The sequence below is a fragment of the Coregonus lavaretus genome (genome assembly GCF_964263955.1).
Source record: "Coregonus lavaretus genome assembly, chromosome: 33".
In the NCBI taxonomy this organism is placed as follows: domain Eukaryota; kingdom Metazoa; phylum Chordata; class Actinopteri; order Salmoniformes; family Salmonidae; genus Coregonus; species Coregonus lavaretus.
The window spans coordinates 9,463,864-9,478,415 of record NC_140020.1 but is presented as its reverse complement, the minus strand read 5'-3'; the positions used below and the strand labels follow the sequence as shown (position 1 = coordinate 9,478,415).

General features: G+C 40.8%; 1 protein-coding gene across 1 annotated transcript in view; it reads right to left on the bottom strand.

Annotated features, from left to right (window-relative positions):
• Positions 1-12,752, bottom strand: part of LOC311108801 (unconventional myosin-VI-like) — a 107,044-nt gene extending 94,292 nt beyond the window's left edge. Inside the window, exon 1 of the mRNA XM_084151563.1 lies at positions 12,653-12,752. The gene's annotated coding sequence lies outside the window, so the exon portion shown is untranslated. The remainder of the gene's footprint in view (positions 1-12,652) is intronic.
• Between the last annotated feature and the right edge of the window lie 1,800 nt (positions 12,753-14,552).

The following is a 14,552-nucleotide window of genomic DNA, read 5'->3' as shown; positions in this document are numbered from 1 at the left end:
TTGTGCTTGAAATTCAATACTTGACTGAGGGACCTTACAGATGTTGTATGTATGGGGGACAGAGGAAGGGGTAGTCATTCAAAAAACATGTCAACCCTAATAGGGACCCGTTTCAGAAAGCTGGGCATATGACTGACGTCACTACTTCACAGGAGTTTTCATCAAAATGCATTTTTTGCAATAATGCCTTCTTGAACATGTGAACTTTGATATGCCTTAATAACAAACGTGTATGTCATCTGTTAATACGAATAAAAGAGAAGGAAATGGAGATAATTCTGACGTTTGATTGAAAATGCGGAGGGAGTCAAAAAGACAAACACAGAAGGCTGTTGTATTAAACACCTGTCTCCGGATTACATCTTCAACCTAAGGGCAACCATGGCATCCGTGACAGAGAGAGATCTGATGATTCTTATGGCATTGCACACAGTCAGTGTGAACCGGAGTGACTTGACACAACGGCGCAAGCAAGCTGTACATACAAAACGCAAACGACAGAGGACTTCTTACTTAGTGAAAGGGGTTCCAGTCTGCCGTGAAGCAGTCATTCAGGGTAAGAGTCAAGCTACATTTTCAGATATTATAAGTTTATAATTATTTTCATAAAGTCATTTTCATGGCAAGTTAAAGCATACTGTTAGATAGCTAGACAGCTCGCTAGCTAGCTAACGTTATCTGGCTGGCTTGCTAGCTACGTGTATGATCTATGTAGTACACAGGAGGCTGCTGAGGGGAGGACAGCTCAAAATAATGGCCGTAAATGAGCGAATGGAATGGCATTAAACACATGGAAACCTTGTGTTTGATACAATTCCACTCATTCCGCTGTAACCATTACCACGAGCCCGTCATCCCCAATTAAGGTGCCACCAACCTCCTGTGATGTAGTAATATTATTAATATCTCAGAAACCATTTGCATTGCTAGTTATAGCCTACTGTTAGCTAGCTAGCTAACATTGAACCTAGTTGGTTAGCGTTAGCTACCTGCAGATTCATACTACATCATTTCATGCATGGTGGCTAGCTACAGTGGGGAAAAAAAGTATTTAGTCAGCCACCAATTGTGCAAGTTCTCCCACTTAAAAAGATGAGAGAGGCCTGTAATTTTCATCATAGGTACACGTCAACTATGACATACAAAATGAGGGAAAAAAATCCAGAAAATCACATTGTACGATTTTTTATGAATTTATTTGCAAATTATGGTGGAAAATAAGTATTTGGTCAATAACAAAAGTTTCTCAATACTTTGTTATATACCCTTTGTTGGCAATGACACAGGTCAAACGTTTTCTGTAAGTCTTCACAAGGTTTTCACACACTGTTGCTGGTATTTTGGCCCATTCCTCCATGCAGATCTCCTCTAGAGCAGTGATGTTTTGGGGCTGTCGCTGGGCAACACGGACTTTCAACTCCCTCCAAAGATTTTCTATGGGGTTGAGATCTGGAGACTGGCTAGGCCACTCCAGGACCTTGAAATGCTTCTTACAAAGCCACTCCTTCGTTGCCCGGGCGGTGTGTTTGGGATCATTGTCATGCTGAAAGACCCAGCCACGTTTCATCTTCAATGCCCTTGCTGATAGGAGGTTTTCACTCAAAATCTCACGATACATGGCCCCATTCATTCTTTCCTTTACACGGATCAGTCGTCCTGGTCCCTTTGCAGAAAAACAGCCCCAAAGCATGATGTTTCCACCCCCATGCTTCACAGTAGGTATGGTGTTCTTTGGATGCAACTCAGCATTCTTTGTCCTCCTAACACGACGAGTTGAGTTTTTACCAAAAAGTTATATTTTGGTTTCATCTGACCATATGACATTCTCCCAATCATCTTCTGGATAATCCAAATGCACTCTAGCAAACTTCAGACGGGCCTGGACATGTACTGGCTTAAGCAGGGTGACATGTCTGGCACTGCAGGATTTGAGTCCCTGGCGGCGTAGTGTGTTACTGATGGTAGGCTTTGTTACTTTGGTCCCAGCTCTCTGCAGGTCATTCACTAGGTCCCCCCGTGTGGTTCTGGGATTTTTGCTCACCGTTCTTGTGATCTTTTTGACCCCACAGGGTGAGATCTTGCTTTGAGCCCCAGATCGAGGGAGATTATCAGTGGTCTTGTATGTCTTCCATTTCCTAATAATTGCTCCCACAGTTGATTTCTTCAAACCAAGCTGCTTACCTCTTGCAGATTCAGTCTTCCCAGCCTGGTGCAGGTCTACAATTTTGTTTCTGGTGTCCTTTGACAGCTCTTTGGTCTTGGCCATAGTGGAGTTTGGAGTGTGACTGTTTGAGGTTGTGGACAGGTGTCTTTTATACTGATAACAAGTTCAAACAGGTGCCATTAATACAGGTAACGAGTGGAGGACAGAGGAGCCTCTTAAAGAAGAAGTTACAGGTCTGTGAGAGCCAGAAATCTTGCTTGTTTGTAGGTGACCAAATACTTATTTTCCACCATAATTTGCAAATAAATTCATTAAAAATCCTACAATGTGATTTTCTGGATTTTTTTTCTCTCAATTTGTCTGTCATAGTTGACCTGTACCTATGATGAAAATTACAGGCCTCTCTCATCTTTTTAAGTGGGAGAACTTGCACAATTGGTGGCTGACTAAATACTTTTTTCCCCCACTGTATGACGATCTGTTTGTATTGCTACTGTATGGGTTGGGATTATGGTTAATTGTTTAGATAGCTAGCTACATGTCTAAACAAAAAACAAAACTTCACTAGATGATTACATGACCCATCAACTTAGCCAGGTAAGTCTTGGGGTGACTTTGGCCATCTATTGTATTTCATGAACATGTGAACAGGTCTAGACAATAGAGACCCATCCACTTAGCTAGATGTGGCTGGTGGGTGGTTATAGCCTCTCTTTCACATGACCCATCAATTTGTGTCTGGTTAAGCCTCATCTAATAATGATAAAATTGTCTATCAGCACAGCTGGTTGGACTGGAGGATGGTACGGTGCTGGTGGAAAGCTATGGCTGGCAACATCACCTGACTACGTACTTCAGGCCGCTGCCACAGATCAAGCAGTGCCAGCAATTCAGTTAAATATAATTTTCATTGCATGAGCTTATTCTTATTATCTAAACTTGGGAGGTGAATTGATGTTATGTAAGGTTGTAACATCATCTATTTTTTGTATATTTTCCTGTTTTACAGCTTCAATGTTCTGGAGCCTGGTTGTCGCCAAGCAGCGTTCGGACTCAGTCGGGACCAGGTTTCAGCTGCTGCGCAACTCTGACGTCCTTCCTCCCAGAGATGGTCTGCCTGTACAAACACCACCTGGACTGGACACAACTAGACAAACATATACTTTTGAAAAGATCAGGGATATCAGTTTTGCGACTAAGTCATGGACATCACTTGGCCAGAAATAGGCTCTCTGAATATAGATTCCCTTGTTCATGTGTGGTGCGGACGGCCCAGTTCATCACTGTAGGTTGCTGCTACTATTTTTTTTTTTTTTTTTTTATGTATCCTGCTGCTCAGCCACTTTACCCCTGATTGTATGCACATAACTACCTCATCTATCACCAGTATCACTGCTATCATTATTTATATTGTCCTTGTACATACTGTATATTATTTAGTTGTTTCTCTATAGGCATTGACACCTTGTTCTTTTTTATATTGACACTTTCTATTCTTGATATTGCTACTATGCAAGTAAGAATTTCACTGTATCGTCTACGCCTTCTGTATCCTGTGCATATGACAAATAAACTTTGATTTGATACAGTGTGTGTTTACCAGAGACAGTAATTTGAAGAACAACATGACCTGCACCAAAGTTAGATTAGGATATAGGCCAAGGACAAGATAAAATACACTTTAACCAAGAGTTTTTCCTTATTGTAGACTACTTAGGGCGGCAGGTAGCTTAGTGGGTAAGAGCGTTGTGCCAGTAACCGAAAGGTCGCTGGTTCTAATCCCCGAGCCGACTAGGTGAAAAATCTGTCGATGTGCCCTTGAGCAAGGCACTTAACCCTAATTGCTCCTGTAAGTCGCTCTGGATAAGAGCGTCTGCTAAATGACAAAAAATATAAAAAATAAAAATAAAAAAATAAAAATACTACTTTCACCACTTTTAGTCTTGAAATCTTTGGTTGTTTACTACACTACCTTACTATGTTTAGCACATGGCCTCACGCGAATTCTTAAAGAGATGGGTGGGCCTAATTCTTAAGAGCGTGTGAATGATGCTGAATGGGTGTGAACAAAGAAGGGCCATTTCTCAAAAGTGGGGTTACAAGTTTATCAACTTTCAAAGCAGCATTTCTTTCCCCATTGTTCATCCAATTGCAGTGTATGACATAACATTTTAAGGCTCTGAGTCTGTACTTTTATCCAATGTAAAAAACATTGGATTTAAACATTTGGAATATAACACTGAAAAGAGATGGGGGGTCACCTATTATTTCAGACAGAGTGTGTCCATATAACTTATTATGTGATGTGTTAAGCCAAATATTACTTCTGAACTCATTTAGACTTGCCTAAACAAAGGGGGTTAATAGTTATTCAATTACTATATTTTTATTCATTAGTAAAAATTTGAAGAATTTTCTTTTTTCCTTTGGCATTATGGAGTATTTTGTGTAGATCAATGGCAAAAAAAATAATTACATCTGTTTCAATCCTACTTTGTAACACAAAATGTGAAAAAAAGTTATAGGGGGTGTACACTTTCTTATAGGCACTGTAAATGCGCTGTAATTTAAGCTTTAAAAAACTTCAAACTGTTCTCGCTGTTTCATGGCATTTTTTTCAAACAATTTGCAGGAAATTAACTTGAACACTGCACAATCTTCTCCGCGATGCCAAGAGGTGGGCCTTTAAGATGTTCCTTCCCAGGGCCCGAGACTTGGTTCATCTGGCCATGCACTACCGAAGTCATAGTAAAACTCCTTGTATGCTATTTTTATCTCACTCGAGTTATGATGGGTCACAGATTAATTTGCCATCACAACAGGGTCCTCGGAACCAAAAAGTTTGAGAACCCCTGGACTAGGGGATTTGATCATCACGGCACTGCATTGTCTACTGTGTAGCCCAGGCCTACTATGTTTATGATTGTACATTTTTTAACCATTTAAAGAGGACCACAATGGATATACGTTTTCAAAATAAGATTGTCAATGCATTATCCATGTGTGGTTGTATTGTGTTTTAAATGGTCAAATAAATCTATCTATAACAAGTCAAACTGACTAAGGGCAGGGTGGCTTCCCGGTCACACATTCTTACCTGTAATTAAAGTATCAGTAAGACAATGAAAGGAGCTTAACGTGTTACTGTTCAGTGTGAATTCACTTGGAACGTTTCCAGCCTTATGGTACCAGAGCTTCCAGGAGCATTCAAACTCCTCCAGCTAGAAGCCTATACCTTTTCAAGTTTACATTGAGTTCACATTCTGTTGTATTTTATTTCCAATCATGCTACTCTTGAGTCGTGAGCTATTATGGCTGGGAATTGCCATAGACCTCTCGATACAATATTATCACGACACTTACAGTGCCTTCATACACCTTGACTTATTCCACATTTTGTTGTGTTACAGCCTGAATTCAAAATAAAAAAAGTAAAAATATCCTCACCCACCTAAACACAATACCCCATAATGACAAAGTGAAAACATGTTTTTAGAAATTGTAGCAAATTTATTGAAAATGAAATACAGAAATACCTCATTTACATAAGTATTCATACTTTGTAGAATCACCTTTGGCAGGGATTACGGCTGTGAGTCTTTCTGGGTAAATCTCTAACAGCTTTCCACACCGGGATTGTACAATATGTGCACATTATTCTTTAAAAAATTATTCAAGCTCTGTCAAGTTGGTTGTTGATAATTGCTAGACAGCCATTTTCAAGTCTTGCCATAGATTTTAAAGCCGATTTAAGTCAAAATTGTAACTAGGCCACTCATGAATGTTCAACGTCGTCTTGGTAAGCAACTCCAGTGTATATTTGGTCTTGTGTTTTTGGTTATTGTCCTGCTGAAAGGTGAATGTCTCCCAGTGTCTGTTGAAAAGTAGACTGAACCAGGTTTTCCTATAGGATTTTGCCTGTGCTTAGCACTATTCAATTTGTTTGTAATCCTAAAAAACTCCCTAGTCCTTGCTGATGACAAGCATACCCATAACATGATGCAGCCACCACCATGCTTGAAAATATGAAGAGTGGTACTCAGTGATGTGTTGGACTTACCCCAAACATAACACTTTGTACTCAGGACATAAAGTTCATTACTTTGCCACATTTTTTGCAGTTTTACTTTAGTGCTTTATTGCAAACAGGATGCATGTTTTGGAATATTTGTATTCTGTTCAAGCGTCTTCTTTTCACTCTGTCATTTAGGTTAGTATAGTGAAATAACTACAATGTTGTTCATCCATCCTCAGTTCTATCACAGCCATCAAACTCTGTAACTGTTTTAAAGTCACCATTGGCCTCATGGTGAAATCCCTGAGAGATTTCCTTCCTCTCCGGGAACTGAGTTAGGAAGGTGTCCTGTATCTTTGTAGTGACTGGGTGTATTGATACACCACCCAATTAAGAATGTCACCATGCTCAAAGGGATATTCAATTCTACCAATAGCTGCCCTTCTTTGCGAGTCATTGGAAAACCTTCCTGGTCTTTGTGGTTGAATCAGTGTTTGAAATAATAATTGTGCACTGAGTGTACAAAACATTAAGAACACCATCCTAATATTGAGCTGCACCCCCCATTTTGCCCTCAGAACAGCCTCAAGGTGTCGAAAGCGTTCCACAGGGATGCTGGCCCATGTTGACTGCAATGCTTCCCACAGTTGTGTCAAGTTGGCTGGATGTCCTTTGGGTGGTGGACCATTCTTGATACACAAGGGAAACTGTTGAGCGTGACAAACCCAGCAGCGTTGCAGTTCTTGACACACTCAAACCAGTGCGCCTGGCACCTACTACCATACCCCGTTCAAAGGCACTTAAATATTTTGTCTTGCCCATTCACCCTCTAAATGGCACACATAGACAATCCATGTCTCAATTGTCTCAAGGCTTCAAAAATACTTATTTAACCTGTCTCCTCCCCTTCATCTACACTGATTGAAGTGGATTTAACAAGTGACATCAATAAGGGATCATAGCTTTCACCTGGATTCACCTGGTCAGTCTATGTCATGGAAAGAGCCGGTGTTCCTAATGTTTTGTACACTGAGTGTATGTGTGGGGTAGAGAGATCAGGTAGTCATTAAAAAATAATGTTAAACACTATTATTGCACACAGAGTGGTTGAATACTTATTGATTCAAGACATTTCAGCTTTTCATTTTTAATTAATTTGTACAAAATTCTAAAAACATAATTCCACTTTGACATTATGGGGTATTGTGTGTAGGCCAGTGACACAAAGTCTACATTTAATCAAAAACATAACAAAAAACAAAAACACAACAAAATGTGGAAAAAGTCTAGGGCTGTGAATACTTTCTGAAGGAACTGTAGGTGCCGATAAGATATGTATTGCGATTCTCACGATTCTATATGTATTGCGATTCGATACTGCAATTTCATTGCGATTTAATGTTGCAAACATATTGCTCACTATATGTCTGCTGCAGAGAGACAAGAGAACATTTGTTTTGATCAGTCGTGGAAATAAGTGCTGAACACATGTTGCCTCACTATTTAAAAAGAAGATGGAGAACAAGCTATAGGATGAAAAATAGCTGAGTTAATACCTAGCAAAAATAAATAAATAATAATAAATATTAACAAATCGATACTTGGAGTCAAAGTAGCGATATAATATTGTCTAAAATAATATTGCGATATGTAACTATCGATTTCCTCCCCCCCCCATCACTATGAGCTATCATCTTTGATTACATCATCACATAGGCTACAACGATTTATGCCAATCTTCCATTGACATTTCCATAATTTAGGCCTACTCAAACGTTTGAGCAACTTGCATGGATCTCAAATAAGGATTCCACTCACTGAAAAGGAGCCTTCACTAGGACCCAGTCTGTGCAATCTGTCCTTTGTCAACTAAACCCTAAGACAACTTCCCCCTACGGCCAGTCCCTCGAGAGCTACACAGACAGCCGAAATCTCTTCCCCACAATCTTGTCTTTTCAGGCGTACAGTAATCTCTCTGCTGTGTGATGTGGTCCCTACACAGATACGCCACTGATTATTCAATGTGCACATCCCACACAGAGGCTGCGTCCAAATGGCACCCTATTCCCTTTATAGTGCACTACTTTTGACCAGGGCCCATAAGGTAGTGCACTATATAGGGAATAGAGTACCATTTGGGACTCACCCAGAGACACTCCACAGCCACCCGACAATGAATAGAGAGGAAGCCTCGTGGCGTCATGGTCTGAAGACACTCAGATTGCAAGTCAGAGAGACACCGAGAACCAGGAGTTCCCATTTCCCAAGAGCCCATCCATCTTATCTAGCCAACAAGAACATGGAAAACACATTGAGACAATGACTGGAGCCAAATGGAACTGGCAGGAAAACAGTGGTGGCCTCTCTCTCACACATTAGGCCCAAGCAGACCAGACCCACAAACACACACACACACACACACACACACACACACACACACAGAGAGGCTACGTCCCAAATGGCACCCTCTTCCCTATATAGTGCACTACACTATGGGCCCTGGTCAAAAGTAGTGCACTACAGTATGTAGGGAATAGGGTGCCATTTGGGATGCACTCAGAGTCTGGAGGCCCCAAGCTCCCCTGTGTTTCTTAAAAGCATTAGTTACGTTTCAGCATCGGTACAGGAGGAATAGCAACACAGGGGAGACGCAGTATTAGTAAAAGCTATACATGATTCATGGCCATAGAGACAGTGAATTATTGATGCTGCAGCTAAATGCTGATAACAAAAGAACAGTGACTGAATGCTCATCCCATGGGCGAGGCTAAAAATGTTCCACTATTCTATCTATAGAACCATAATGTTTCTGTGTAGAAAAATGGCCCTTAATGACAAAAGAAAAAAACACATTTTAGTCTATAATATTTCCTTTTATGTCAAAGGGTTGGGACTAGGGAGAGTGCAGGTTTAATATGGGTCAAAGTTTCCCTTGACTAAAGCTACCTAATGAGCATTGAGGGATGGGCTTAACCAAGGCAATAATAGAGAATAAATAGTTGCATACTCATGCTTGAGTCAACCGCAAATCCTTCGTCTGGATTCATAGCTTTGAGCACTAGACCACAAACAAACTGAAAATAATGTCAACATTTCTACTCTACTACAGAGAAGCAAATAACTGATATTGATTGAATAGGCCTCGGTCTAGCCTGTGTGTCATGTCTGCATGTAGGCCTATTCAGACTTCGGCACTGGAATAAAAATATGAATTGTTGTGGCAACAACTACCAAACTGATACTGAATCAGGCCAACTCCCCAAATATTACCTAGATACACACTCCCTATTAGCAACAACATCTAAAACACATGCTGGTACTGTAACTGTAGTGTGTGCATTGTAAACTAGACCATGTAGGCTAATTGTCCTTATAGCAATAGTACAGACTTTATGTGGTAGGGAGTGAGAGAGATCCTAACTCCATTCCTTAAGGAGGCCTTGGGTTGAGCTTCCAAAGGTCAGAAACACCTGATGTATAGTACTGGCACCAGGGACGAGGTATAATATAATGTACAGTACCAATCAAAAGTTTGGACACACCTACTCATTCAAGGGTTTTTCTTTATTTTTACTATTTTCTACATTGTAGAATAATAGTGAAGACATCAAAACTATGAAATAACACATATGGAATCATGTAGTAACCAAAAAGGTGTTAAACAAATCAAAATATATTTTATTTTTGAGATTCTTCAAAGTATATGTGGGAACTCCTTCAAGACCGTTGTAATAGCATTCCTCATGAAGCTGGTTGAGAGAATGCCAAGAGTGTGCAAAGCTGTCATCAAGGCAAAGGGTGGCTACTTTGAAAAATCTCAAATGTAAAATATATTTTGATTTGTTTAACACTTTTTTGGTTACTACATGATTCCATATGTGTAATTTCATAGTTTTGATGTCCTCACTATTATTCTACAATGTAGAAAATATAAAAAATACAGAAAAACCCTTGAATGAGTAGGTGTGTCCAAACTTGTCTGGTACTGTATGTTACTATGGTTACACTGACTAACTGCCTTAACAATGGGCTGGGTTCATTTGCATCTATGTTGCTGGCTAAATCACTTAAGGCATGAAGTTACGCAATCAGGCCAAGTTCACAGCGGAGCCATGGAGGGAGAAAAACGAATGAATGAACTGAAGATTCGAGCCCACTCCCAAAACTCAACAGTGTGATGAGATAAAAGATCCATGCCAAGTGTGCCTGTCATAGACAATAGAGGTTCAGTCAGTACAGAGGCTCAGCTCAGCCATTTGGTCTGGGACGGGAAGAAAGAAAACATTCCATGATGGTGTCACATCTCCTTCATATCAGATCAATAGAAACAGCCCATGGCACATCATTTCCACTACATAGCCTACCTACTATATAACCTAGTTTGTTGTTCTGTGTGCTAATAGCAATATGAGAGAAAAACATAAAACTACTAGCCTTTTACAGCCAAAGCTCAAACCTCCATTGCTCTCCCATTTACAACACTGACCCTGTTTGGTGGGGTTTTGAATGTGTGTGAATATACAACAAGTGTCAGACGCAACACCTGGGGGAGAAGGGTCTGGGTAGCCTACACACCACAGACTAAGGTGACACTCCTCAGTCCTCATCACACTGAACAGTGACTTCAGTCTTCTCAGTGGGGCATGACTAAATCAGCTCACATTCCACTAATTACAAAAGGCACATGGGTGAGCTAATGTGGTCTGGATGGAACCCACCATAGAGTATCATACCCCTCGGAAACACGATTTGTGCAGTCCCCATTCCGTCATCACTGGCACCCACATACACACTGTGGAGGTTAGGCAACCTATTCCCTATTTAGTGCACTACTTTTGACCAGTGCCCATTGGCCTCTGGTCAATAGTAGTGCACTATATAGACAATAGGGTGCCATTTGGGAGTCAGCCAATGTCTGACGAATGGGTTACAATAACCCTGGTCCCATTATGAGGGGGATGTTGTTTTAGGGAAATGTCTCCCAGTTTCACCATCTTCAAGACACTGAGGGCAGTAGTCAAATAAGAAACCAGTGAGATTGCACTTTACTGCTTTAAAAACCTTGTGTTTTATAGCGTACGTACAGCGCCATTGAATACAAAGGCTTGTATATAATTGTATTGCTGCTGCACATCAATAACGGTCCAATAGTATGGAGGAATTTGCATTGTTGAAGCTTGACCCACAGGACATTTAGCTTGCTGTATCCTACAAGCAATAGCTACACACTGGGTCAAATTAGACCTTCCAGTGGTCTTCAAATGTTTTTTAGAAAGGTGAAACCGGCAGTGCATGAGCCAGGTAGTAAAGTGAGCATTTCCTGAAAGGACTTTGAACGCCCTCAACTTTAACTAGCAGGATTTCAACACAGGTGCAACGCCTTTGTCACAAAGAGCAGCAGCATCACTGTGACTGATACCAATTCACTCTCTCATAAAAACCCAGGTATGGAAATGAACAAAGATCAAAGTCCCTTGAAAAACTGAGACAAATCCTTTTCTGTTGGCAACGTAAGCAGACAGTGGGATCAATGGAAAATTGTGAACTTGGCACCTCTAGTTCTTTCCATCAGTTGTCTGTCTGGTCTCTGTCAGACACAGAGAACAGCATAGCCTATTGCACACACTGAATTCTTATGTAATCATGTAACAGAAAAGGAACATTTTTGTTTTAGGACACTACACATCTGAGAACACAGGCATGAGTTATTGCAATCCATAAGGAGAGCACACGTACCTGTGTGTCTATATGAAAACGGTTTATTTTTTAAGCAATGTGTAGGCTAGATGCAGGCCCAGGCCCATGCTTCAATTGGTTGCTCAGTTGAATCTCTTGCCACACACAACAGACACTGACTGTGTGTGGGTGAGAAGACAACGAATGAGCTACAAAACCGGTACACTTCGGTCAGGGTACAAGGGTTCCATCAATCCTCATGCAATTGCGTTGATAGTGCATAATTGTTAGAGGATTCTATTAGAATGGAACCATTCGTTGGAACGGTTATAAAACAACCGACTGGAATCGCATTATCTGATCTGATGTACGCAGCAGTGCATGCTCTGCAGCTGGGAAACTACAACTATAGAGCGGTGTAATGAACCTTCAGTGATACCCACACGCTGTTCTGTCCCGGAGCGTCTGTCAAATATCGAATTGTCCGGCTATATGTTGGAATCATTCGAAACACGTTGTGTTTTCTACAAGGGAGTATTGCTTTGAGCAGAAATCGGAACAAAAGTCTACATTCTAGGATGCTGTGTTTACAGTTTTCCCTAAGGAAAAATATATGTGATGGCAATCGCCTCCTGTGTTTTGACAGCCTCCATTGGCATCAATGTAGCCTGCTAACGTTAGCCAACCAGCTAGCGAAGATAACTCCGTGTGCAACTAGCTACCACTATTTAAAAATATTTCAACGATTGCATTAAATTCAGTTTGTAAGGGAAAAAACGCTCGCAGACATTACCTACCTCGTATCCTCTTCAACCAGTGCAGTCCGACACTTGTTTATAAAAGTGGAAGTTTCCCAGATAGACTGCCGGGTGCAGATCCAACCTCCGACACGCTCACAAGTACAGGGAATTGGCTATGACGTCACGAGCACCACAAGCAGTAGCATCCATTTGCCATTGGGAGCACTTGACACTAAAGGACAGTTGTACACATTTAGATGATATGTATCCCATTATCTTTCCAAACTGTCTATCCAGCAATGTGGTTCAATAGCCACTTAGCCAGACTTATTTCTAAGCAATTATGCCGCTGTAGGATGCTGAAAAATTAAGACAGCATTGCAGACCAAGTTTCCAGACAACACAACTTGGGCATTATACATTTTTGAGTGACCCAGTAACATTAAACTGGTCAAGTCCCCTCCCCTAAAGAAGTCACCCAATACCAGATTGAAAGCCGATAGCTGCAGGATGAATGTATCGCATTAGAGAATCAACTGTGAGGAGGCCAGAGCTACATCTACTTCATGTTCCTGCACACACAGACAATGGGATACAATTGTGCCTCCTCATGTGTGCATTCTGCCCTTATAACATGTTTGAGTAAGTAAAATTCCTATGAGCTCAAGGCTCCTCATATCACCTCACTGGTGCGTCCCTATATCATCTCCTTTCTCCTGAAGTGTGCACATACATTAAAACCATTGGATTGGTGGAAGCATGGCCTTGTGGGAGCTTCCACCATGTTTCTTATACCACTAATTTAATTTCAAGGACAAGGGAAGTGAACAAGATAAGTGCTTACTTTGGGAGGAAGGACAAAGCACAAATATATCACACTCCACACCTGGTAAGGTGAGCAAGTTCATTGGCCACCTTGCATCATGTACATATGAAAGGCAATTTCAGGTTGTGCTGGAGGAAATGTGTTTTTGTTTGACTATTCACCAGCCCTCATGAAAAACAAGGCTAGCTGTGCTAACACCATCATAGGCCTATCCTCCATGGAAACTATGATGACTGGTTGTGTGGCAGAATGGTTTGGATGCATTTGACATTTCAGGGGACAATAGATACTGTATGTCACATCACAGAGGACAAGTGTGAGGGTGCATTGATCCAACTTAAGCTTGTACAATATTTACACAACATTGTCCGTGACCATAACTGCAGTGAAGCCATCTTTAGGTTATTCTCTCCTGGTTAGCATCCCAAAAGGCACCCTATTCCCTATATAGTGCACTAACTACACGGGGCTCTGGTCAAAGTAGTGCACTACATCAGAAGCAGGGTGCCATTTGGGATACAACCTTGGTTTGAAAAGACCCGTCAGAACGGAGCGTGGGAATTAATGCAAAGCTTCTATGAACTCAAAAAGGTACACATACCTGTACATGGAGAGGAAAGCCTCATACTGCTGTTTTAACATACTTCTTCGTCACATACAGTATCTTTAAGATAAATGTGATAACTGAAAAGGCAGATACAAATATTTTTTTAAATAAATAATTAACACCTCTGAATAAACATGGAGCTTACTTTGAGCTAGGGTTATATAAAATAAAAGCTTTTTAGAAAATATCTATAACCGTCTCCTCCCCATCATCTACACTGATTGAATTTAACAAGTGACATCAATAAGGGATCATAGCTTTCACCTGGTCAGTCTGTCACTCTGTGTATATCCCTGTATAACATGTCAAGACCGAATCATCCCTAGATAATGATAGATCATAATAGCAGTTATTTGTTCAAACAATGGAGGACAGGCAGCTCACTGGAGGACCCACTTTACATCCCATCCCATCCACCCCAGATGACCAAATGATGCAACTAGGCACAAATGCACTACTACAGTATAACAAGAGATATTGAACCTGAGATGATATCTCATGGAATAACATGAATTCTATTACAG